The sequence below is a fragment of the Myotis lucifugus genome, unplaced genomic scaffold (assembly GCF_000147115.1).
Source record: "Myotis lucifugus unplaced genomic scaffold, Myoluc2.0 scaffold_240, whole genome shotgun sequence".
Classification (NCBI taxonomy): domain Eukaryota; kingdom Metazoa; phylum Chordata; class Mammalia; order Chiroptera; family Vespertilionidae; genus Myotis; species Myotis lucifugus.
The window spans coordinates 1,043,967-1,068,046 of NW_005871288.1; the positions used below are offsets into that span (position 1 = coordinate 1,043,967).

At 41.6% G+C, this 24,080-nt stretch overlaps 1 protein-coding gene across 1 annotated transcript in view; it reads left to right on the forward strand.

Annotated features, from left to right (window-relative positions):
- Nucleotides 1-21,907: 21,907 nt before the first annotated feature.
- GRIK2 (glutamate ionotropic receptor kainate type subunit 2) overlaps nt 21,908-24,080 on the forward strand; it is a 552,508-nt gene continuing 550,335 nt past the window's right edge. Inside the window, exon 1 of the mRNA XM_014464175.2 lies at nt 21,908-22,748. The gene's annotated coding sequence lies outside the window, so the exon portion shown is untranslated. The remainder of the gene's footprint in view (nt 22,749-24,080) is intronic.

The following is a 24,080-nucleotide window of genomic DNA, read 5'->3' on the forward strand; positions in this document are numbered from 1 at the left end:
AAGGAATGAAGAAGGCGGAAAGGGGTGAGTCATGTGCCCAGATTGCTGCAACAAGGAAGCACTGCGGGGGAGGAATCTGCAGGCAGGAGGCCCTGGTCCTCAGATGGTGCAGTCATCTGTCGAGTTAGTGTGGAATGGCTATTATAGGAGAGAGATTTGGAGCCAGAGAGGAAGGTGTTTCCTCAGGTCAGAAAGACCGTGGAGCAGAGCCAGGGCCAGATGTGGCAGGCTTCCCTGAAAGGAAGCGAGGAAGGAGGTTGGGGGAGGACCTTGGAATGCACCAGACCTAAGCATAGTGGCAAGTGGAATCCACATCAGGCAGTCTTGCCTAGTGCCTAATGAGACAGGAATGAAGTGAGAACTTGAAGTTTATGTCGACCAAAACACAAAGGATTCTAGATTTGATTTATTGTTCTATGCCTAAGCTTTTGCATTTTTTTTGGCATGCTTTCTTTCATTTGTCCTTAGAAAATTTATTTATAAAACTTAAATTCTGACTGCTATAAAAGTAGTCTCATGGAAAGAATGTACTCCCCAATTTCTAACCCAACAACATCTAATAGCTTAGGAGAACGAAATGAAAAGAGGACCTGGGACATAGCCCACAATAGCCTAATACACGTAGAAATGTTTTTGAAGTCCCATTCCGTCTCTTAAAATCCTTACAAAGCTGGCATTGTGTTATATAAAATAGCCATGCATGCTTATTTTAATCCTATATAAGAAAAGGCTAATATGCAAATCAACTGAACGGTGGAATGACCGGTCACTATGATGCACACTGACCACCAGGGGGCAGACGCTCAATGCAGGAGCGCCACTTGGCCAAAAGCCCTGAGCTGGGCTCACAGCTGGCAAGCACAATGGTGGTGGCGGGAGACTCTCCCACCTCCGTGCTCCGTGGCAGCGCTAAGGATGTCCAACTGCTGGCTTAGGCACGGGAGTGGGCCTAATCCATCAGTCGGACATCCCCTGAGGGCTCCTGGACTGAGTTTGCAGACTGGGCTGAGGGCCCCCTCCCCCCCAAGTGCACAAATTTCATGCCTCTAGTATAAAATAATGTATCAAATTGCTTACTAGTTGTAACTATAAGTACCTTTGCCCCTGAATGTTATTTCTGTCACCCTGCTCCTCCCAGAGGGTGTCCTCAATACACCTCTTTTAATGACTATGGAAATGTTGAGGTTCTCTCTAATTGAAATTGAGTTCATTTTTAGTTTCTATTGTTATTTTTATTTTAGGCATCACATCTGAAAATAATTTGCAGAATCTTATTTTCTTACTGTGACTGGCAAGAGCACAGGGAGTGATTGCATTACTTTTTTACCTGTGAATTGCTTTACAGAGGCAGGACCTTAACCCCATACCTTCATGCCAGTTCCTGATCACAGAATCAGGAGGGGCAGGGCAGCCTTATCATTGACCCCTCACAACGCCTCAGTGTGCCATTACTTAGAGCATGTCACCAGATTCTAATCATTGTCTCAGGGGCAAAAATAAAACCCTGGGCCAACTTTTGAATATAGACTTCAGCGATGAGCCTGTGTTATTCTGGAATTAAGAGTCAGAATAAGTGGTGACTGACTATGGTAAATGTGGAATTACTCAGCAAATCCAAAAATAAAAAAAAACAAAGGGCAACTTCTTTGCAGTGATTTTAGTGATAGTGTTTAAAAAGAAGATAAAGTATTGTATTTATCTGTATGTCCTCTAACTTCCATTGTATTGTCACTTAGAGAAAGGCCAAGGGGATTTATGGATATACTAGAGGCCCGGTGCATGGATTTATGCACCGGTGAGGTCCATTGGCCTGGCCTGTGGGGATCGGGCTGAAACCAGCTCTCTGACATCCCCTGAGGGGTCCTGGATTGCGAGAAGGAGCAGGCCAGGCTGAGGGACCCCACCAGTGCAGGATTGGGGCTGGGGAGGGACTGTGGGAGGGCTCCAGGGTGTATCCTGCCTATCTCTTCCAGTCCCAATGCACTGGACCCCAGCAGCAAGCTAACCTACCGGTCAGAGCATCTGCCCCCTGGTGGTCATGCGCATCATGCGACTGGTCGAATGGTCGAACGGTTGGACACTTAGCATATTAGGCTTTTATTATATAGGATTCACCACCTTAGTCACTTTCATATCCTTAAAGAGTTTTCAGCCCTAGCTTGTTTGGCTCAGTGGATAGAGCGTCAGCCCATGCACTGAAGGTTCCAGATTTGATTCTGGTGCCAGATGCCTGGCCCTGGTCAGGTACATGCGATGTGTCTCTCTCACATCGATGTTTCTCTCTGTCTATCCCTCTCCCTTCTACTCTCTCTAAAAATCAATGGAAAAGTATCCTCAGGTGAGGATTAGCAAAACAAAACAAAGAAACAAATATATATGTGTGTATATATATGTGTGTATATATATGTGTGTATATATATATATATATATAGAGAGAGAGAGAGAGAGAGAGAGAGACAGAGAGAGAGAGAGTTTTCACATCTTTTACACTGAAAAATAGGTATTCACCCAGAGTACCAGAGTACTCGTTTGCAAAGCAAATTGGATTGTAAATATCTAAATAGGTGTGGTTTTTTGCTTTCGGCAATGTCTTCTGCACCTAGACCAGTATGGTTGGGTTCTGGTGAGAGCTCTCTGCTGGCTCTTGAAGGGCCACCTTCTCACTGTGTCCTCACATGACAGAGGTAGAGTTAGAAAGAGACAGAACTATGGTACTGTGTCTTCTCAAAACAAAACACTAATCCAATCATGAGAACCCCACTCTTGTGATTTTATCTAAACCTAATTATCTCCTTAAGATCCTCATCTCTAAACACTATCACATTGGGAGTTAGGGTATCAAAATGTGAATTTGGGGAGGACACAATTCAGTCCACAGAATCCTACAACTCTGGTTCATCTTGTTTCTTTGCCCTAAATTGGGCCCTGGCCCTGGACCATCAGGAATGTTTGGATTCTTTTTGCCTGATGCCTGAGTCATTGCTAAAGCAGTCTTGCTGCTGGTTCTGCGTTTACCTTGATTGTACCACCTTCTTTTTAATTTTTAAAATAGATTTTGTTATTTTAGAGCAGATTTACACTCACAGAAAAATGGAGCAGAAAGCACAGAGTTCCCATATACTCCCTGAACCCACATGCACAGCCTCCCCCACTGTCAACAACATGCACCAGACTGGTACATTTGTTACAACTGATGAACCTACATTGACACATTATTATCACCCAAAGTTCATGCTTGCATTAGGGTTCACTCTTTTTAAAAAATATATATATTTTTATTGATTTCAGAGAGGAAGGGAGAGAGAGAGAAAGATAGAAACATCAGTGATGAGGAAGAATCATGGGTCGGCTGCCTCCTGCACGCCCCCTACTGGGGATCGAGCCTGCAACCCGGGCATGTGCCCTTGACCGGAATCAAACCTGGGACTCTTCAGTCCACAGGCTGATGCTCCCACTGAGCCAAACCGGCTAGAGCAGGGATCACTCTTGATGTTGCACATTCTATGGGTTTTAACAAATGTCTAATGACATGTATTCACCATTATAAGTATCACAGAATAGCTTCAGTGCCCTAAAATCCTCTGAGCTTCACCTATTCATCTATCCCTCCCTCCTAACCTCTGGCAGCCACTGATCTTTTTACTGTCTCCGTAAGTTTTTTTCCAGAATGTCATATAGTTGGAATCATATAGTATGTCGTCTTTGCACTTCTTTCACTTGATAATGAGCATTTAAGATTCCTCCATGCCTTTTCATGGTTAGATAGTTCATTTCATTTTGTGCTAAAGATAGTACCATCTTTAATTATATGGACTCCTGCCCTTCACTTCAAGTCTGTTGTGTCCAGATTTGGTAGCAAATGCTCATTCTTTAAGTGTCTGACTCTCCAACTCTGCTGATAAGATCTTGATCCTCAGCTTGTGTAACCTGAGTTTTGTCTTCCCTCCTTCTTGTACTCATGCATCTCTCATCTTAGATCCATGTTCCTACCTGTTTCATAGTTGGTATCTCATTGGCAACTGTCCTATGTTAGTCCTTGGCTTTGCTCAACCTACAGATTTGCTTGGCCTTCCCTTGTGTGGAGTCCTATCTTTGCCAGAGCCCTCTTATGGCAGTTGACAGGCAAGAAAAGGCAGCAATGCTATGGAAATGTTTGTGCACTTGTTCCTGGCAGAATTTAAGCCTATTAACAAGAAGCAAACTGAAATATTGGTCCTGACAAGATAATTCTGCAATGGCTATGGTACTCCAATAAAAAAAAATTCACATATACACACCCCCAAACTAACAAACTGAAATAGCAGTTATTAAAAGATTTTTTAATTTAAGAATGGGATTAATATTACAAATTTTTTGAAAACATCAATGAACACTGCTGTTTGTTATAGAGCAAAATGTTTACTTTCTCTTCTCCCCTGGAAGTTAAATAAGAGGAAAATCCAAATAGTGGAGAAGAGTATTGGTAGCTTCATGGGTGCTTGTATTGTATAGCATGTTAGGTAAAATCTGAAAGCAAGGTTTGACTAAATATTACATATGTGGCCCAGCCTTACTAATTCCATTTTCTTGTCACCATCTATCAGTACATTTTTTTTCTTGCAGAGAAATAAAACAGTATGATGCAGAAAGAACTTTGTTAAAAGCATTGGAACATTAACCTTTCTTGGTTTCTCTGTGCTGATATAAATGACATAACTACATATTGTGTTTGAATCCACATGGAAACTCTGAAGAGGTGCTGTGAGAATCATCTGCTGGTTGCTCAAGCTCTATGAAAATATGAAAGAGGCATTATATTGGGAAAATTCTGCAACAATAAAAAATTCACTATTATTTAACTACTAGAGGCCTGTTGCATGAAATTTCTGCATGGGAGGGGGTGTCCCTCAGCCCAGCCTGCACCCTCTTCAATCTGGGACCCCTTGGGGAAGATGTCTGACTGCTGGTTTAGGCCTGATCTCACAATCTGGGACCACTGGCTCCCTAACTGTTCACCTGCCTGCCTGATTGCCCTAACCACTCTGCCTGCCTGTATGATCACCCCTAACCCTTCTGCCTGCTGGCCTGATCATCCCTAACCACTCTCCCCTGCTGGCCTGATCTCCCCTAACCATTCTCCCCTGCTGGCCTGATTGCCCCTAACTGCTCTCTCTCGGCCCTGGCACTGTGGTTTTATCCAGAAGGACGTCTGGAAGACGTCCGGTCTATCTGGTCTAATTAGCATATTATCCTTTTATTAGTATAGACAGCCAATGCAAATAAGATAGAGGCTTGAGAAAACACAGTAATGGACCAGGGAGATGAGATGATTATAACCTCGCGTATAGCTAAAGCACCGTCTTTACATGCTCTTTGATGAGAATGGAGACAGTGCCATACATTATGAATGTATGTCATAATTATGTTCACCTACATTCACAATGATCTGTTCTTGACCCATATCAGAGAACAATTTGGTAGTTGTTTCTTTTCCAATGGAGTGGTTGAAATCTTGTTTGTTTGTCTTTAAGTGAATGGTTAAATTCAACCTTACAGAATTACAGATGGTTTAATTTAACATGGAGTGAATAAAAAATGGACTTACTCCCACCTTGATAGCTGTCAGCACTTCAATAGTGGAAGAAGCATCCTTTTACGCCTGGGATTAGACAAGATCTGAGGGAGAAAAGACTTAGAATGCATGACTAAGGAAGCATCATGCTGTCTGTCCCCAGGGAGAAAAGAAATCTGTCCTCATTTTGAAATAGCTCTTGGCTATGGCTCAGAAACACTCAATGGGCAGCTTTAGAAATTGTAGCACTTTCTTTCACAAAGAGAAAAATCACCGTATGTCTGTGTACTCTTAAGGGAGATAGAGGAGGTTAAGAAGTAGATACAGACATTATTATGTACCTGTAACAAGCACCCATGTTATGAAACATTTTTTATTAGAAAGCATATATTATTTTGTAAATATGAATTTGAAAATTTCTGCAAAGTTTTTTATTTTAATTTTTTCTTAAACTTATTGGGTGACATTGGTTAATAAGATTGTGCAAATTTCAGTAAAAAAAAGGGAGAAAAGAGATTATGCAAATTTCAAGTGTATATTTTTATGATACATGATCTGTATATTGCATTTTGTGCCCACCACCCAAGGTCAAATGATCTTCTATCAACACATTTTTGACCCCCTTTACACTTTACTACCCCCCACCTCCCTTCTCTCTGGTAACCACCATAATGTTGTCTGTGTCTATGAGTTTTTATTTATCTGTTTTTCTTGTTTATTCATATGGTTACTTTCAGATTTCAATTATTTTGTTCTATATTCAGATAATGTATTCCAATTCTACATTAAGGAGTATAGAAAAATGTATATAAATTAGTTAGTATAATTAATATGCAAGGGAACTTCTACCATAGTCTTAGAATATTTCCCCATAAATATTTTGTAGTCTTCAAAAAAAATCTTTACTACCCAAGGTGGGCAGTCCTCATTTTGCAATGAGACTGAGCTGGTCTTCTGTTTCCTATCAATGACATCTTCCTTTCCCACACTTGAAGGTCTAATCTTAGAGTTCCCTCACCTTTATATTGCAGGCAATAGAAACTGCCAAAGTTAAAATCAGTTTTGAACTTGAAGAGTTTACTTAGGGTCAATGGAGTTGGAAGTTAGAATTCTTTTTCTGTTCAGAAGGTATTTCAACTAGGAAAACAAAAACAGAACAAAACAAAAAATACTCAACAACTGTTTTTTGTTGTCTGTATGAAACAGTATAAGAAAACTGACAGATAAATGAGACATTTCAACAATATGCTGAGATAAAGACTGAAAATTAGTTTACTTTCAAATTGTTTTAGAGTTGTCCTTCTGGAATAAAACACCACTTTTACAGAAAATAGGGGAACGCTATTTTGAGGATTCCTTGATGTTAATGATGTGAAATCAAGCATATTATCAAACTATGTGCTCAGCCAGGAGAAGGTCTTCTATTCTGAACTTAATTCATTTCATAAGTGGAATTTCTTTGTTATCAGATTTATTCTCAGTGAGTAGTGTGAAAAAGAATATAAACTTTAGAAGTAAAGCAGAGCTCTGCTTATCAAATCACCAAGTAGACTGAGGAGCTGAAGAACCCTTCAGAATCGGTCTCCATACTGGCCTTGAAGTATTGTTTTTGGAGTGTTTAATGAGATAAAATGTTCAGAACACTTAAGGGAGTGTCTGCATATAACAATTATTCAGGCACTTTACTCCCTCAGAGGGTTATAAGAACCCAGAAAAAGTACTGCTGAGATTTTTCTTTTCTACTCTCCCCTCAAATTTTATAGGAGACAGTTGAATATAGATCACCTGCCAGAGCCTTAAACAGTGACAAACCAATAAATAATCTTGATAAAGAGGAGAAATAATGAGAATATTATGGATATTCCAGTAATTTTGTCTACGTGACAACAATGGTATCCATGCACTGCTGGTCTAGGCACTAAAAGCCCTGGCCCTTCTGAGCACAATCAGATGAAACTGCAGTGTTCTGGAATTGTCCAGTCACCAGGAAAACAGAGGCTTACTTGTAAAAATTGGCCATCTGCAGTGATCATTTTATTCTTTGTATCTAACTATGAAACTCTATCTCTGAAAACAACAACAACCAGGTTTGATGTTTATAAATTTTGGGGAATAATTTTTGTGGTATTTTAATTATGAATGGACACAAAGGATACAATAATGATTATGTAATGTGGTGCTTTCCAGGTAAGAAACTATAAAATCTTTGTAATTAGTTGCATTTTGCATAGTACTTGTGGGATAATAAGGATTCGTGAATAAATATTTGTTGTGTACTTATTCTATGCCAGTCCCTGGGGATAGAGTGACAAATAAAGAAATCATGGTTCCCATTGTTACGGGGCTTATTCTCCAGTGAAACATGCAGTGATAAGTGCTGAGACAAACAGCAACAGAATAACATGGTGAGTGTAGTAGGTGGGGCTGGACGGCCAGGGAAGATATCACTAAGAAGTTAACACCTGAGAGATGAAAATAACTCAACCACATGAAGACCTGGGGCAAGAGAAGTCCAGGCTGAGGAAAAGGGAGTGTGGCATGGTGAGCAAATGAGTGCAGAGGCCATGGGACCAAAACAAGCATAGTGTGTTCAGGAAAAAGTGGGTGGGGAGAGTGTGGCTAGGCAATTGTGAGAGAGGTTGAACTTAGCAGGAAATGAAGTTAGAAAGAGTAGGCTATGCAGGACCATGGTAAGGAGTTGAGTATTACAAAAATTCATTGACTGCAACAGGTATCAGAGAGTTTCAAGCAGGGGGAAACCACTTTGATGCTGTGTGAAGAATGGATTGCAGGGGCAAGAGCAGAAAGAAAAGATACAATTTATTCTGTCATGGCAGTAGGTTAGCTAAGAGATGATGGTGGCTTGGATCAAAGTCAGGGCAATAAACATGAAGAAATGGGCAGATTTTGACTATATTTTGGGGAAAGAACGAATAGGACTTGGTAACAAAATCACTAAGGGGATGGTTGTGAGAGAAAGAGCAAAATCATGAATCACTCAAGAGTTTTGACTTGAACAACGGAGTAGATATTGCTCCTATTTGTGATGTGAGGTAGACTAAGAAAGTAAAAGGTTTCAGGTAGATCTGGAGTCCTGTTTCGGACATTGCTATAGTAGACATTCAAATGGAATTGAGTGTAAGAGTCTAGAGCTTATGAGTGAAGATAGAGTATTTTAGGTCTTTAACATATAGATGGTACTTAAAAGCCATGTCACTGGATTAATTCACTTGGACGTATAAGAGAAGCTCTAAAACAGGATTACTCCATCATTTAAATATCAGCATGATAAGAATGAGCCCATCAAGGAAACTAAAATGAAAAACACAGGAAAACATGGTACAACAAATATTAAAGTAATAACAGCAACAACAGCAATAATAATAATAAAAGTGTTTCAAAAAAGTGATGTTGGTCTATCAGTATGAAATGCTCTTGAGAAATCAAGAAGATAAAAAGGGAGAAACAGGAACACAGGATTGAGCGACATGGAGCAGACTAGTGATCTTGGCAAGCATGTGTGCAGTGGGATGGAGGAGATGAATGCCCAAATGGAGTGCATCAAGAAGGTGATGCAAGGAAACAAAAAACAAGATCAGAAGAACTTTTGCTTGAAGATTAGTGAATAAATGGAACTGTAGTTGAAGGAAGACAAGGGATGAGAAGTTACTTTATTTTTGTTTTTCTTATTGCTAGGAAAGAGTGCTACACTATATAACAAGGGTAGTTTAAAACAACAGAAATGTATTCTCTCCTAGTTTTGGAGGGTAGAAGTCCAACATGAAGGCAATGGCAGAGTTGGTTCTGTCTGGGAGTTCTGAAGGAGAAGCTGTTCTATGCCTCCTCCCTAGCTTCTGGTGGTTGCTGGCAATCCTTTTGGGAGTTCTTTGGTTTGAAAAGGTATCACTCCTATCTTCTTCCATCTCCACCTGGTGTTTCTCCTTCTGTATGTACCTCTGTTCCATTTTCCATCTTCCTGTATGAACAACAGTCATATTGGATTTAGGAACCCCTCTAGTCTAGTATGATTTCATCTTGATTACACTTACAAAAACTTTTTTCCAAATAAAGTCACATGGTTTTGATATGATACTACTCAACCCAGTACATCTCAGTTGCATAATTTTCTCTGGAAATTTTTAGTTGCTTGGGTCCAAATACTGAATGAGTTTGATCAGGGTCATATTTTAAAAATTATTATGTAATGTGTCCTGTATACATTAACTTTAGACATCAAATTATATATTTTAAATTTTTTAATACAATTTATTGGGGTAATATAGGTTAATAACATTATATAAGTTTCAGGTATATAATTTTGTAACATGTCATCTGTATGTTCCATCATGTGCCTATCGCCCAAATTCTAGTCACCTTCAGTTAACATATATTGGACCTCTTTTACCCTCTTCATCATCCCCCCTACCCTCCTTTCCCTCTGGTAACCACCATACTGTTGTCTGTGTCTGTGAGTTTGCTTGTTTGTTCATTTGTTGCTTTCTGTTTTATATCCCACATAATAGCCAAGACATGGTTGGATAAAGAAGTGGTACATATACATAATGAGATACTATTCAGCCATAAAAAGATGAAATACTGCCATTTGCAACCACATGGATGCATCTTGAGAGAATCATGCTAAGTAAAATAAGTCAGACAGAAAAGGACATCAAATTATTAAGTTACTATTTTAGTGATTTTTGCTAAGTGAATAAAATTTATTTTTTGTATGGAAATTTATTTTCAAGTTAGATGATAAGTTGTATATTTCTGATGACTTTGAATGAAGGATGGAAGCAGGGAACTATACATCATCTGCAGCTCAGCTTTTTATTTCAGATGCACTTCATCATATGGATAACAGTCAAAGTCTGGAGGCCTGAGTACTACTCCCATTCCACCGGTGACTTCAATGTGGCCCTGGTTCTGTCAAGAAACTATTGCTTTCTATAAATTGAAAAGACCTCATAGATTCCAAAATAAATTCCTGCTCCAGATTTTATAAATGAGAGAACAGGTAGGATGAACTGAATTACCAAAGACATCCTGTTTAAATAGAGGTCCAGTTGGTGGAACTCTTAGCCCAGTGTTGCTTTTGCTATGCCATGATATTGCTCCAAACCTCTTGCTGCTCACTTATAGAGTGAGAAGAATATATCAATTGGCCCTCTTTAGTGATTGGCATAAGTATAGAGTGAAGAGAAGTAAATGAAAAACATTTGCAAATTCTAGATTCTTCCTCCTTATAGCTAAAACCATTTTCAATAAGTCTGGCTTCTGACATTTGGATCTTGATTGCTAAGTCCTTGATTGTAGTTTCATAAATACACTGAAGTGCATATAAATATGAAACTTGTATCTTGCATTAAAATGAGTGAATATTGGAAAATATTATAGAAATTACCACATTTCTTTTGTTTTATCCACCAAAATAGCAATTTCTAATTATCAGACATCATTTGTTTCCATATCACAGATTCATTTTTTTCTATTTTCCTTATTATATATGTATCTAGTATTATAGAAATAACTCTCTGAAGTTATCAATTTTTCAGCATAGAAGAGCAAACAAAATATCAGGGACAGTATGTTTGACCACATTTCCAGTTTGTAAATAAGTCTTGGTTGGATAGCTCTGTTTGTAAAGTGGAAATGTGGTCAACAGACCCTTAGTCCCTAGAGTCCACAGAGAAAGCTAAATCTGCTTCTGATTCTTACATGATCAACTACATAAAATATTGATGCAGTGAAGTGATGCATTGCTATTGTTCATCTCCTTGTACTCAAATTTACATGTGTTTACAAAGGGACACTAATCTGGAAGCAGATCAAAAACAGGTTCATATTAAAAAGTTTGTTGGGACAACAGATTACAAAATAAAAGTTTATTTTCTGATCTCACACTCTCCATTCGAATTGAGTATGGACCTACATTTTTATTCTAGTCGCCTCTCTGTTTGTTTCCTTTTCATTTTAAACTTAATGCCTCATCCATTAATTTACAGAATTAAAAACCATAACTGAATTCTATTACCTCTCAGTGTGCTTTCCGACAGTGCGCATCCAAACAAGGCCATGGCAGGCCTGATCTGCGGCTTGTGTGATTCTGTGGTAGGAAGGAATGTGAAAGGTAGGTGGTCAGCAGTGTACATATCCTTAATGAACTGTCAGTCCTGGAAGCTGGGCTCACCTGCAAGAAGAGATTTGAAAACTGCTAATTAGAATGACTACATTAAAGTAGGGGAGGAAAATCTATTGGCACCCTGGTCAGCTCCTAAAGTTTCTCCGTAACAGCTTTCTATAACACGATGACCTCCAGGCAGGGCCCTCGAAGCAAACAATCTTAGTTCTTTAACTAGCAAATTTTTTTTACGATGAACTAAATCAATCAGAATGTTTCAGTGCTGGATGAAAAAATATATAAAACCCTATGTGACATTCTGAAATAGTTTACAGAGTTTGCTTGAATCCTGTGATGTATACAAGTGGACCCTACACTGTCATTGGGACAACCAACCCATGAACATCATGTTCTTGGAAATAATTTCCAGTCCTCATTTTTGAAAGTGCTAGACAGCCCTAGCCGTTTGACTCAGTGGAAAGAGCATCAGCCTGTGGACTGAAGGGTCCCAGGTTCGATTCTGGTCAAGGGCACATGCCTAGGTTGCGGGCTTGGTCCCCAGTGTGGGGCATGCAGGAAGCAGCCAATCAATGATACTTTCTCATCATTGATACTTCTATCTCTCTCTTCTCCCTTCCTCTCTGAAATCAATAGAAATATATTTTAAATAAAGAAAGTGCTAGACAGTTTCTTGGTCAGAAAGTGAATATATAGCTGGCAGGTATAGATTCTCCCATAGAAAGAATAACTAGGAAGGTATTATGGTATGGATGAAGGGTTATTTCTAAAAGTGTTTCTGTCTTTATTCTCACTTGTTGTAAGAATTGCGCTCTTGGCAAAGGATATCCTTTAGGTTCTGTTGAGAACACTCTTAAGGGATTAGGTCAAGTTCTGAAATTTTTCTTGAACTCTGATAAAGGCTGAGAAGAAGAGCCCTCTGATTGCTTTTAAGCTGGCTTACTTTCTGAGCAGCAGCTGCTTCTGATTTCTGGCTCCAGACAAATCCTTTTCTCAAGGGGTTACTGAGGGAGCACATCTGCTCATTCTGAGTATCTCCATGTTCTCCAGCCCTCCACATTTCCAGTTGAAACTGTAGGACTTTATCCCTCACGGCTTATAAACAATATCTGAAACCTTTTGGAATAAGAGACAGAGCTGGGGCACATACTACTTTATTCCACCTGCCTCCTCTGATGCAACAACAAGAACAATGAACTACAAAGTTTTGAATCTTAGTTTTGCCTTCTCTAGCTGTGTGTCCCCAGGCAAGTTATATAACCTCTGTATGGTTTATTTTTACACTGCTAAAATACTAATTATGCATTTGATGATTGTTAAAATAATTACATGTGATACTTTGTGTGAAAGTGTCCCTAGAGTACAGCAGGATTTACAGAAATAATAGTTTTCTTGCTCGGAAACTTTGCATTAAGCTTCTAAGAAAGAGTAGCGATGAAGGATAGATGGGGAATGGTCCTGAGGACTTGTATTTGGCAGTTCCCTCATGATCTGACAAATCAGATCCTGTGGTTTGGGGAAACATGTACCTCTATCCCTGTCTCCTTTTTCATCTGACCCAGAGTTGGAAACCCTCTCCACTTTTCCATATCCCTAATAATCTTCATTGCCTCTGCATGGGTTCTTTCCTTCTATGTTGGGAGTGGGATGGGGAATCCAGTAAGACATATTTTCTGGTACAATGCCTCTCTAGCAGATGCCACTGTATACATACTGCTGCTATACTCCTGCTTTTGTATCCGTGCTTTCTACTAAAAAAGGAGCAGGAATATCATAGTTACCATGTGTCTTTAGAAATATCCCACAAAGTACACGGTTTACTTTTGTTTCTTATTATTTTGTCTCCATGTCCCTGAATCACCGTAGGCACTCAATAAATACTTGCTAAAAGAGTGAATAAATGAGCTAGGGGTTGAAGTAGGACTTGGAGGTTTAGAGACTAGTAAGGAAAGGAGTGGCAGTAGTGAGGTGGATGAGGTGAGAGTACAAAGTAACCTGAAGAATCTAAAATTTATACTGGTAGGAAGGGTGATTGAGACTCTTTGGAACACTCAAAGTCATCAAAGGAGAGTACTTGAGGAGTACTTGATTTTGGTACAATTTCAGGAGTCCAGGCAAAAGTGAAGTGACTAAGTGAGAAAATTTTGACACTGAGAAAGTTGGATGCAATAAATATGGAAGATGCTGAGTGGAAAAAAGTTTACACATGAAGTAATGGATTGATTATAGAAGCAATGATTTAGTCATTTCATGTGGCTGAGTTTGGACATGGCATTTTCCAGGACAAAGAAGCTTAACTATATGTCCTGTGTACCTGGTGAGATGCAGAAAGTGCATTGGAGGAGGTGCTCAAATTTCTCTCTGCCACCCCTCCCTCCCTGGGGTATGGATGATTACCCTCCTCTCTCGGAAAAATAGCAGACACAAGCCTGGAGGGTTTGAGGTCTGGTAATAAGGACCTTCCATTACTCACACATTTATTGACAGAAGTAAAAGCGTGGTCCCAGAAGAATTATCACCTACTCACTGCGCAAATAACACCTCAGCACCACAATATGTCTTGGAGACCACTGGGCTTAACCACAACTTGCATTTTGCCCCTATTTATATTTGTCCTCACAAGAAGCCTTGGGCTTCCAGGTTATCCCATAACACTCTCATCTCCAGATTTCTATGTATATTCCCAAATCCAAAATCATCTCACTTTCTCTGCTGGAACTCTTGGTCTGTCACCAGCTTCTCTTAATTTTTCCTTCAGGGAATTGCAGACATCTTATGTGATCGCTGTTTCTCTTCCTCACCTGCTGCCACTGGGCCAGGAGTTGAAGTAGGTGTTCTTGCTGCTTCCACCTATCATTGCCTACCCTTCCTTCCTAAAACTCTTGAATTCTGAAATTTATGTCATCAGACTACACCATTTGTTAACCCTCCCTTCTACCAGTATATCTATCTGTATCACTTCCAGCCCATTGCTCGAATATATTGGCTCATTATTGTCACTCTTACTAGAACTATTTCTGCAATCATTATTGGTTATTTGAATATCCACATCAATACCCTGCACTCTCTTCTTTGACCTTCACTCTTCCAACCATCTCTAACCCACCTCAGTCACTCATTCCCAGAGTCACTTACTCCAGCACTGGGCTGTAGAACATTCTGTAATGATGGAAATATTCTATATCTGCACTGCCCAGTGTAGTAGCCTCCAGCCACATGTGGCTATTGACAATTATAAGAGTGACTAGTGTCACTGAGGAACTGAATCTTAATTTTAATTAATTAAAATTTACATTTAAATAGCTACTTTAATGAGTTCCTAGACCAGTGATGGCGAACCTATGAACTCATTTTTTTGGTTGATTTTTCTTTGTTAAATGGCATTTAAATATATAAAATAAATATCAAAAATATGTCTTTGTTTTACTATGGTTGCAAATATCAAAAAAATTTCTATATGTGACACGGCACCAGAGTTAAGTTAGGGATTTTCAAAATGCTGACACGCCGAACTCAAAAGGTTCGCCATCACTGTCCTAGACCTTATCATTACTAAAAGCTACATCCTCTCTATAATCCTAAATTCAACTATTAATAACAACTTTCCAATCATCACCTCTTACCTTTCTAACTTACTCACTCTCTCCACTACCCTAACCATAACAGAACTTCTATCAAAGAGTGCCCCTGCTGATTTTGTCAGCTTTTACCACCCCTCTTTGAATCTTTGTGTCCTCACTTCACTCTTTAGCCAGCTTGGATTCCAGGGCCCATCAGTAAAAGCACAACCTTGCATCACATTTAACTCGATTATCCCCATACCTCTTCATCACACTTGCCTGGCAAAACCTAAACTCTGCTTCAATACAACTCCTCACCTACTCTGAACCTGCATTTGTGCACTAAAAATGACTAAAGAAAAGCCCATAACCATGATCACTGATTAGATTCTTGACCATTAACTTCCAGTGGCACAGAGTGTTGACCAACTATCAACTATATTTCATTGTCTTATCACTTTTCCATTCTCCTAAATGGCATTTTCACACTCTCTATTCTCCTTAAACATCTAATACATTCTCCCCCACTCAAGGCCTTCAGCATATGTTTTTTTTCTTATTTTATGAAGACAATATACAGAATAACAAGATCTTACATCCTCTTCCAGTTCCTATTTTTCTCCTTCCTTTTCCTTCCCTTCCTTAAAAAATTCAGCACTAAACCTATTAAGTGGGACCAAGCAAGCAGGCATCTGCATGGGAGTTAGGATGTCAGGAGCCCGGTGATGGCAAGGAAGGTGTCAGTGGAGCAGACGACACAGTGTGGGGCTGTGGAAGGCATGTAGGAAAAGTATATTCTCAGCACTACACTTACAAAACAGTTTATTTACATTTGTACATATATTCTGCCTCCTCTCCTATTACTTGCATTAATTGACCCCTTTATTGAAGACCAACTCCACTGCTTGTGTACTAGATTCCATCTCTTCTTTGGCATCAGTTTATCCCACTGATACTTACCCTCTCACTTTAGAGTAAAAATTCCTTTAAAATATTCCTCTACCTCTCTAATTTATTTCAGGCATGTTTTAATTCCACCAGTACTCCAAAACTGCTCTCATCAGGATCAGTAAGGGTTTCCACATCATGTAATCAAATGACCAATTCTTGGCACCCACTCATTTGACCTATCAGCAGCATTTAATATAGCTGAACACTCACTCATTTGGGGAAACATTTCTTTCACCAGGCTTCTGGAAAAATCTTGGTTCTCCTTCTACCTCAGTGGTTCTATCTCATGTGCTATTTCCTTTTCATCTCAATGTTTACACTTTGGAACAACTCATTGCTCAATCTTGAGACCCCCTCACTTCTTTGTCTACATTTATCCCTAGATTATCTCATTTGTTTCATAACTCTGTGAGCTGATGACTTGCAAATGTACACCTATCCTCTGAACTCCAGACCTATTTTACACAGCTGTCTATTCGGCATCTCTACCTAGATGATTAATGTATGTCAGAAATCTAATATGTCCAAATCCCCACTTATTATTCATCCAATGCCCTCCAAACCTGCTCCTCCTGTAATTTTTCTCATCTCAATAAATAACTGCATTTCCTAGTTGTTCAGGCTAAAAACCTTGGTGTAATTCTTCATTTTATCTATTATCAAATTCTTTCAGCTTCACTTAGAAATATATCTAGGCCTGGCTGTCGTGGCTCAGTGGTTGAGCATTGACCTATGAACCAGGAGTTCATGGTTCCATACCGGTTGGGGCACATGCCCGGGTTGCAGGCTCAATTCCCACTGTGGGGCATGCAGGAGACAGTCGATCAATGATTGTATCTCATCATTGACATTTCTATCTCTCTCTCCCTCTCCCTTCCTCTCTGAAATATATTTCACAAAAGAAATATATTTAGAATCAGACCATGTTTTACCATCCCATGCCTCTATCCTGGTCTTGTCAACAGTTTACTGTTATTTGGATATTAAAGTAGCTCCCTAACTGGTTGCTTTGATTCCACCCTGGCCTTTATTAAGTCTAATCTATTTTAATAAAGCACCCAGAATTATCCTTTAACATTTGTATCAGGTTGTTCCTTTCCTTACATGGCCCTGTTCTGTCTTCAGAGAAAAATCCCCAGGCTCCCTAGGACATGTCCCTCTGCTCCTCTTTGACTGGATTTTCTACTAATCTCCTGTCTCTCATCTGGGAATTGGATTATTTGCTCTTCCTTCAGGGCTTTATACTTGTTCCAACTATAGGACCTTTAGACTTGCTTCCTCTGCCTGAGGTCTTCTTCCTACAAATAGGCACATGGATCTGTCTCTTACATCCTTCAGATTTCTATTCAAATGTTAACTAGAGAGACCTGCCCTGACCACCCTATGTAAAATCGCCCTTGCCCCATTCCTGTACTCCCAACATGCCTGTTCTGCTTACACTGTTTATTTTTCTCTATAACACTCCTTGCTGTGTGCCGTCTTACATATTTGCTTGTACCCTTGTTATCATCTATCTTCCTTCCACTAAACTGAAAGCTCAGTGAGGGCAGGGGTTTTGTTTAGTTTGTTCAGGGCTGTTTTACTAGCACTATAGCCATTCCTGACAAATAGTATGCACTCAATGTATTGAGAGGTTTCAGAAATAAACAATTGATCTCCTCCTCCAAGGGCAGATATTAATTATTCTGAGAGAAAAATCCATTAAGCCATAAGTATCAACACCTCAGTGTAATTTATGTCCAATTACAGCTAAAACAACTTGAAGGACAGAAGACAGGTGGGAATCAGGACACCTGGGATCTAGTTCTGGAACTGTCCTTAGCCCACTGTGTGACTCTAAGTGTTCATTTTTGGGTTTAGATTTCATCACCTATAAAATGATGTTGTTGAACTAGATTAGGGGTTCTTGGCCTGGGGTCTAAGGACTCCTCATCAGCCTACAATGGGCTTTAGGGGACAAGTGCATCTCCTATTGGTGTATGCAAAATTTTGAGGCTATGGAACATGTGTACATTTCTTTTCCAGATGACAGGAAGGTTTGTGACCCTGAAATGGAGTAGAAGTCCTTGAAGTCTGTTTTAGTCCTAACTTTATAGGATTCTAAGTTTTGAAAAGAGGATGACAGAAGACAGCTTGATGCCACTGTACAGCTGGAAGGCATTCTCAGTTCTGCCACATCCTGAGAAAGTTCTCTCTCTCACTTGGGTTATATCACTTGTAAAATGAGGGCATTGGACTAGATGACCCAAAATAATACCTGTAATTCTATATTCAACTCAAACCAAACCAAAGCCAAGACACACACAAAATGTGGTAGTAAGCTTGGGAAGTCAGATTGGTCCCTGCTGGGTCCTCAGGAGTCAGAATCCCAGACCTGTGGTGGTTCCTGTGTAACATTAGCTCAATAACCTTCTGAAAAATGGAAGGTTGAGTCTTAGGGATGATTGGAAATGGAGAAGAAAAAGCTTCACTGCTTCCCCCAAAGAGAATTGGGGGCTGATTCCCTAAAGTTTAACCTCATAAATCCTGAAATAAATAATGGAAAAGATCTCTTTATAGTGTTGGAGAATTTTCTTTTGATGGGTTAAAGAGGTGTATACAGTCCCTTGTTAGTCTACTTTTCTTATTAGAATCCAGATAACATTTTGTTACTGAGGAAATACATTTGTCACATGTATAATTTTGATTTGTTCCACTCTTCTCTCAGCTCTCTCCCCCTGGCCTCATGCCCTTGCTAGTAGTGCCTATTATTTCTTTAAAAAAAGGTTTTTTTTTAAGCATTACATATGTCTCCTTTTCCTCCCATTGACCTCCCCCCATCCACCCTAAGCCCCCAGCACATGCCTTCACCCCCCTAGTGTCTGTGTCTATTGGTTATGCTTATATGCATGCATACAAGTCCTTTGGTTGATCTTTTACCACCCTTCCCCCGCCACCTTCCCACTGAAGTTTGACAGTCTTTTTGATGCTTCTTTGTCTCTATCTATTTTTGTTCATCAGTTTATGTTGTTCATTATATTCCACAAATGAGTGAGATCATGTGATATTTATCTTTCTCTTACTGGCTTGTTTTGCTTAGCATAATGCTCTCCGGGTCCATCCATGCTGTTGCAAATGGTAAGAATTCCTCCTTTTTTACAGCAGCGTAGTATTCTATTGTGTAGATGTACCACAGTTTTCTAATCCACTCATCTTCTGATGGGCACTTAGGCTGTTTCTAAATCTTAGGTATTGTAAATTGTGCTGCTATGAACATAGGGGTGCATATAACCTTTCTGATTGGTGTTTCTGTTATTTCTTTTTTTTATGTGTCCCGTTTGCTCTGGAAAATAGATTTGTGACTGGGTTTGGAAGAACACACACAGCACTTAGAGGATGTTGATTGAAGCCTCTCCTTCCCCAGATACAATGTGGTCCTGGGGACAACAGTATGGAAGGTGGAAGGTTGATATCAGCATTTCCCTCCTTCTTTCATTCAGCACTGACTGCCTGCCAAACCCTATGCTGAACACTTAAAGCCAAAGGAGACAGGGTCCCTGCTCTACATCTCAGAGTCAGCACAAAACAAAGCTGGGTTTGCAATGGAATCCACTGATTCCAGGATTTTGCTCCTCCCTCCCCATAAGTGGGGGTGGGGTGGGGGCTGAGTCCTATGATAAGGGGAGTGTCTTTGGTCAGCAGACAGTTGTCTGCATTACTCCTGTGGGGCAATGGGCCTGAATGAGGTATTTTCTTTTTTCAGGGGCCTGGCCCAAACTCTGCTGTGCCTCCAGGGCCCATTAGGCTGCAGGTCACAGTAGCTGGAGCCCAGGCGCCCAGAGCCAGTCACGGGTCTGTGCTGCCTGCTCCCTGAGTCACAATGGAGTCATTGACTATTTATTTACTCAGCACAACAAGGCAGCTGTTGACTTAATTACTGGAGCCTCCCTGCCACCCTTGGGATCTTTAAATGACTAAGGGACTTTCTATTGCCACTAACTCACCCCTCCTTAACCTCTGTAAGTCCCCAGTCTCCCTCACATGGGAGGGCTCAGTTGGCATGTAGGGGGCACGGAAAGCCAGTAGTCCTGGTGGAGAGGGCAGAGACTGGTGGTTTTCCTTGGGAGCTGGGTAGGGGTTGGCAGGGCTGACTGAGTCTCTGTGTTTCAGGGCTGGGCTGAGGCAGGCACTAGCCCTGGGATGTGGAGGGTGGCAATGATGTGCCAGGTTCTGGCGAGGGCTGAACTCTATGAGAAGCAACCAAAGGACAAAGGCTTGTCTCCAGTCACAACGACAGCTGGTCTCTGGAGACACAGTTTTTCACTTAAGGCCCTTGGAATTAGAGATTGGAAGTCAAGATTGGCGCCTTATGCAGCCCGTTTGAAAATTACCCCCCTTCCTGCTTCTGCTCAGTCTCACTTAAACCTCCTCTCTAATCGCTGCTCCATAACTTCCTCTGGGGGCAACTTGCAAAATCTCTGCTCTAGTTAATATTGTAGGGACGAAGATAAAACAGCAACGGTATTGAATAGCTGTTGACTTTTCTGACCCGGAGGAGCGGAAATGGGACATTGTTTGCAAAATGGACACAGAAAACAGGGGGGTGAGGGCATGAGTGCGGAGGGGTGAGGGGGCAATGGGGGATAAGGAGACATATGTATCAATAAAGAAAAAAAATAAAAATAAACAGTGGAAGTAAGAAAAAAAAAGCTGATGTTCTTCCTGAGACGCTGGGGTAGCCAGGTGTGGGAGCCGCCAGCGGCCCCTCCCTCCCTGGAAGCAGAGTTGCGGGAAGATTCAGGGAAGTGGGTACCCCTCCCTCTTCGGGCCTTTTAAAAAGTCCTTTAGAGTATTTAGACCTGAGGCCAGCCAGGCCTGAACTGCACCCCGGATTTCTTTCTCCAGCCTTTGAACTGCGACCTCCAGTGCGGCGGCGACTATCTGGTCTCAAACCAAACTTCTTTCTGTAATTTGTTTGGGTAGGGAGTTCAGGGACTTGGGGGGAAGGAGGAGTCTGCCATTAAGGCGCCAGGCGGGCACCAAGACTGCCTGCCCATCCTCGGACCCTGGGAGAAGTCCCTTTCAGGAAAGGAGTCAGAGGGAGGCGCCTAAGGGGACGGGGAATGCGAGGGGAGTGTGCAAAAGGGTGGGGGTGCAGGTGAGGCGCAGGTCAAGATCTGTCTGGTGGACCTCAAAGGGAAATGGCCGTACTTGGACGAAAAGGGCCACTTTAGAGACTACAAGCTGCTCCCCAAATGCAGGCAGCAGAGAAGTTTCGTTGCTATGGTTTCAGAGAGGTTCACAAGTCACCACCCAGAACCCAACGAGCTGGGTCTCCTTACGCATGTCACCACCCAGGGCCGGGCACATTCCCTGGCGATTCGCATCGCTCCCTGACCCAGCATCTTGTTCCCGGTCCCCCCATCCCAGACCCAGCTGGGGTGTGAGCTGGTTGCGGGGATTCCTAACGTCTAAGTCTGGGGGCGCCCAGATTTCTCGCACTTTCGCTCCCGCTGTCCACTGCGCTGAGCTGACACCCTCTTGGCCGCGGCGGTCCGGAACGTGCAGGAGCTGCGGGGGGGAAAGGAGCGCGGCGCCTTTAAAGCAGGAGGCGCGGAACCCCCGCCAGGAGGCGTGTCTGTCTCAGCAGCCGCCGCAGCTTTACGGTCTCCGTCTCCGCCGTCACTCGCGCTCGCTCGGCGCCCGCGGCTGCGCTCCTCCGTCCGCGAGCCTGGGACTTCCCGCCGGACCTCCTCGGGCTGCTCCTCCCCACGGACCACCCCTCCCCCTCCCCGCCCACCTCCCCCCCAGCGAAAGGTAAGGACTCCCTCCGGGTGGGCTCCGACCTGGGCTGCCTTCCAAAGAGTGCGTTCCCGTTCCCACGAGGACAGGAGGGAGCAGGGGCGGGCGAGCGGGGCTCTCCGCCCGGAGAGGAAGAAAGCGAGGAGCGGCGCGGCGGAGCCGGTGCGCTTGGGGCACCCGCCAGATCGGTGCCCTGCAAGTGGCTTTGTCCCGCTCGCGGCAGCCCGTTCCCATCAAGGAAGCCACGGGCTCGGCTGGCCGCGGACGCTCCGGCTCTCCGCGCAGAATAATTTCTTGAGCGGACGTGTTGGGAAGTGGCCTCCGCCACGGGACTCGCGCGAGGAGGCGAAGAGACACAGATGGCAAGAAGCTGTGTGTCTGCCTGCGGGTCTGAAGAGCTCCCCAGCCTTCCTTCCCTTCTCCCATTCTCCCAATGACCAGGCTCCCTAGTTCTACCCTGAAAAGCAGACATCCCTGTTCACCGCGGCCACTATTGCGAGCTTCTGAGACACTCGGAGGGCGTCCCGTTAGGGTGAGGGGAGTCGTGTCACCAGGGTGGATGGTCAACCTCAAGAACTTTTAAGGACACTCTCTCAGCCCCTGGAATTTTTACCTTCCGGGAGTTCTTTGCCAAACAACACGACCCAGCTGTGGTCCTTAGAACGATTTCCAACTTAGGGAATACTAGGGGATGTTAGAAAACTTATCACTACTATACTGTTGGTAACAAACAGATTTCCTTCTGTCGTTTCTTCATCTTCATACTGTAAGTATTCTCTCAACAGAAGTTACCTTGCGGATTAATTACTCTTTTCCTTTCACAAGAGACGATTGATTCATTTGAATCTTAGGCTTAGTATACTGGAAGATATTTCAGTCTTGACTTGTCTAAGTTTATTACCTTATAACTTTTTTTTATAGGAATCATTTTTGTCACCACCAGGGCTGCTTCTAGAGGCCTTAGGAACTTCTTAATTAAACAAAACAAAAAAACAACAAAACAAAACAAAACAAACCCCCAAGAGGTACCAAAGGAAGGTGATAGGGAATAAGTGGTGCCTAGAAATCTTACCTGTTTGTTTTCTTCTATTTAAACCCATTGGAGATTGCACAAGCTGAAATTAAAAGAAAAAGGTTCCAGGGCCTGTAAATCTATTCCAATTTAGTTTCTTAATTAAGATATACTTCTTTTTGGCATCAAAAATTTAATTAAAACTCTAAATGCTATTAATCATCAGTGCAGCAGAATGTTGGTAGAACAGCTGATGTGTTGAGAATCACAAGGGGTTGCATAGCATAGCTTTCATAGTTAAGAAGAGGGAAGCACAAGTATGCAACAGTATGGTTTTAACTGGTATCAGCTCCGACTTTATTCTCTGGCACCTCTAACATCATGGGTGAACAGGCTGTTTATTTTAGCTTAGCTGCAATACAACAGGCCACATACATGGAAGACTAGGTCAAGTGTTACTATAAGATGAGGTTTCTTATATGTCACATAATAGCAGGACAAGTTAAGTGGGATTCCTACAAAGAATTCCATGTGAAAAATTTAAATATAGATATGGTATGGAAGAACCTCTGAAATATCTTTGAAATTCAGGTTGTCCTGGGATTATGTATTTGCTGTTTCTTGCAAAAGGTATCTAAACATTGTGCTGTAAGGATTATCACACATTTGTTCATGCCCCAGCAGGTGGCAGCTAACTAGAATAAGATTCATTTTCACTGGGAGAATAGAAAAATAAAATTGATTCTCAAGTAATAGTGCCCCCAAATAAGAGGTCATTAGTGTCAGTAAATATAAAAATACAGTGAAAGATGAAGCTAAGGGCTTTTTGTTGTTGTCGAAACAAGCTTTGCATGAACATGATATGCATTTTGTTCCCTGGTAATTGATCATAGGCTTGATACCTCTTCATGTCAGCAGTCTGTATTTTTTTGAGCCTTACTTTTAGACACAGCTCCTCTCTGCGTGTACATATATGTGTGCATTTGCCGTTTGTCATCTCTGCTTTGACCTTGGAACCTACAGAGCTTTGGCTCCTAGAATAAAGGCTGCCATATGGTTAAAGTGAGAAAAAATGCAACCATGGAA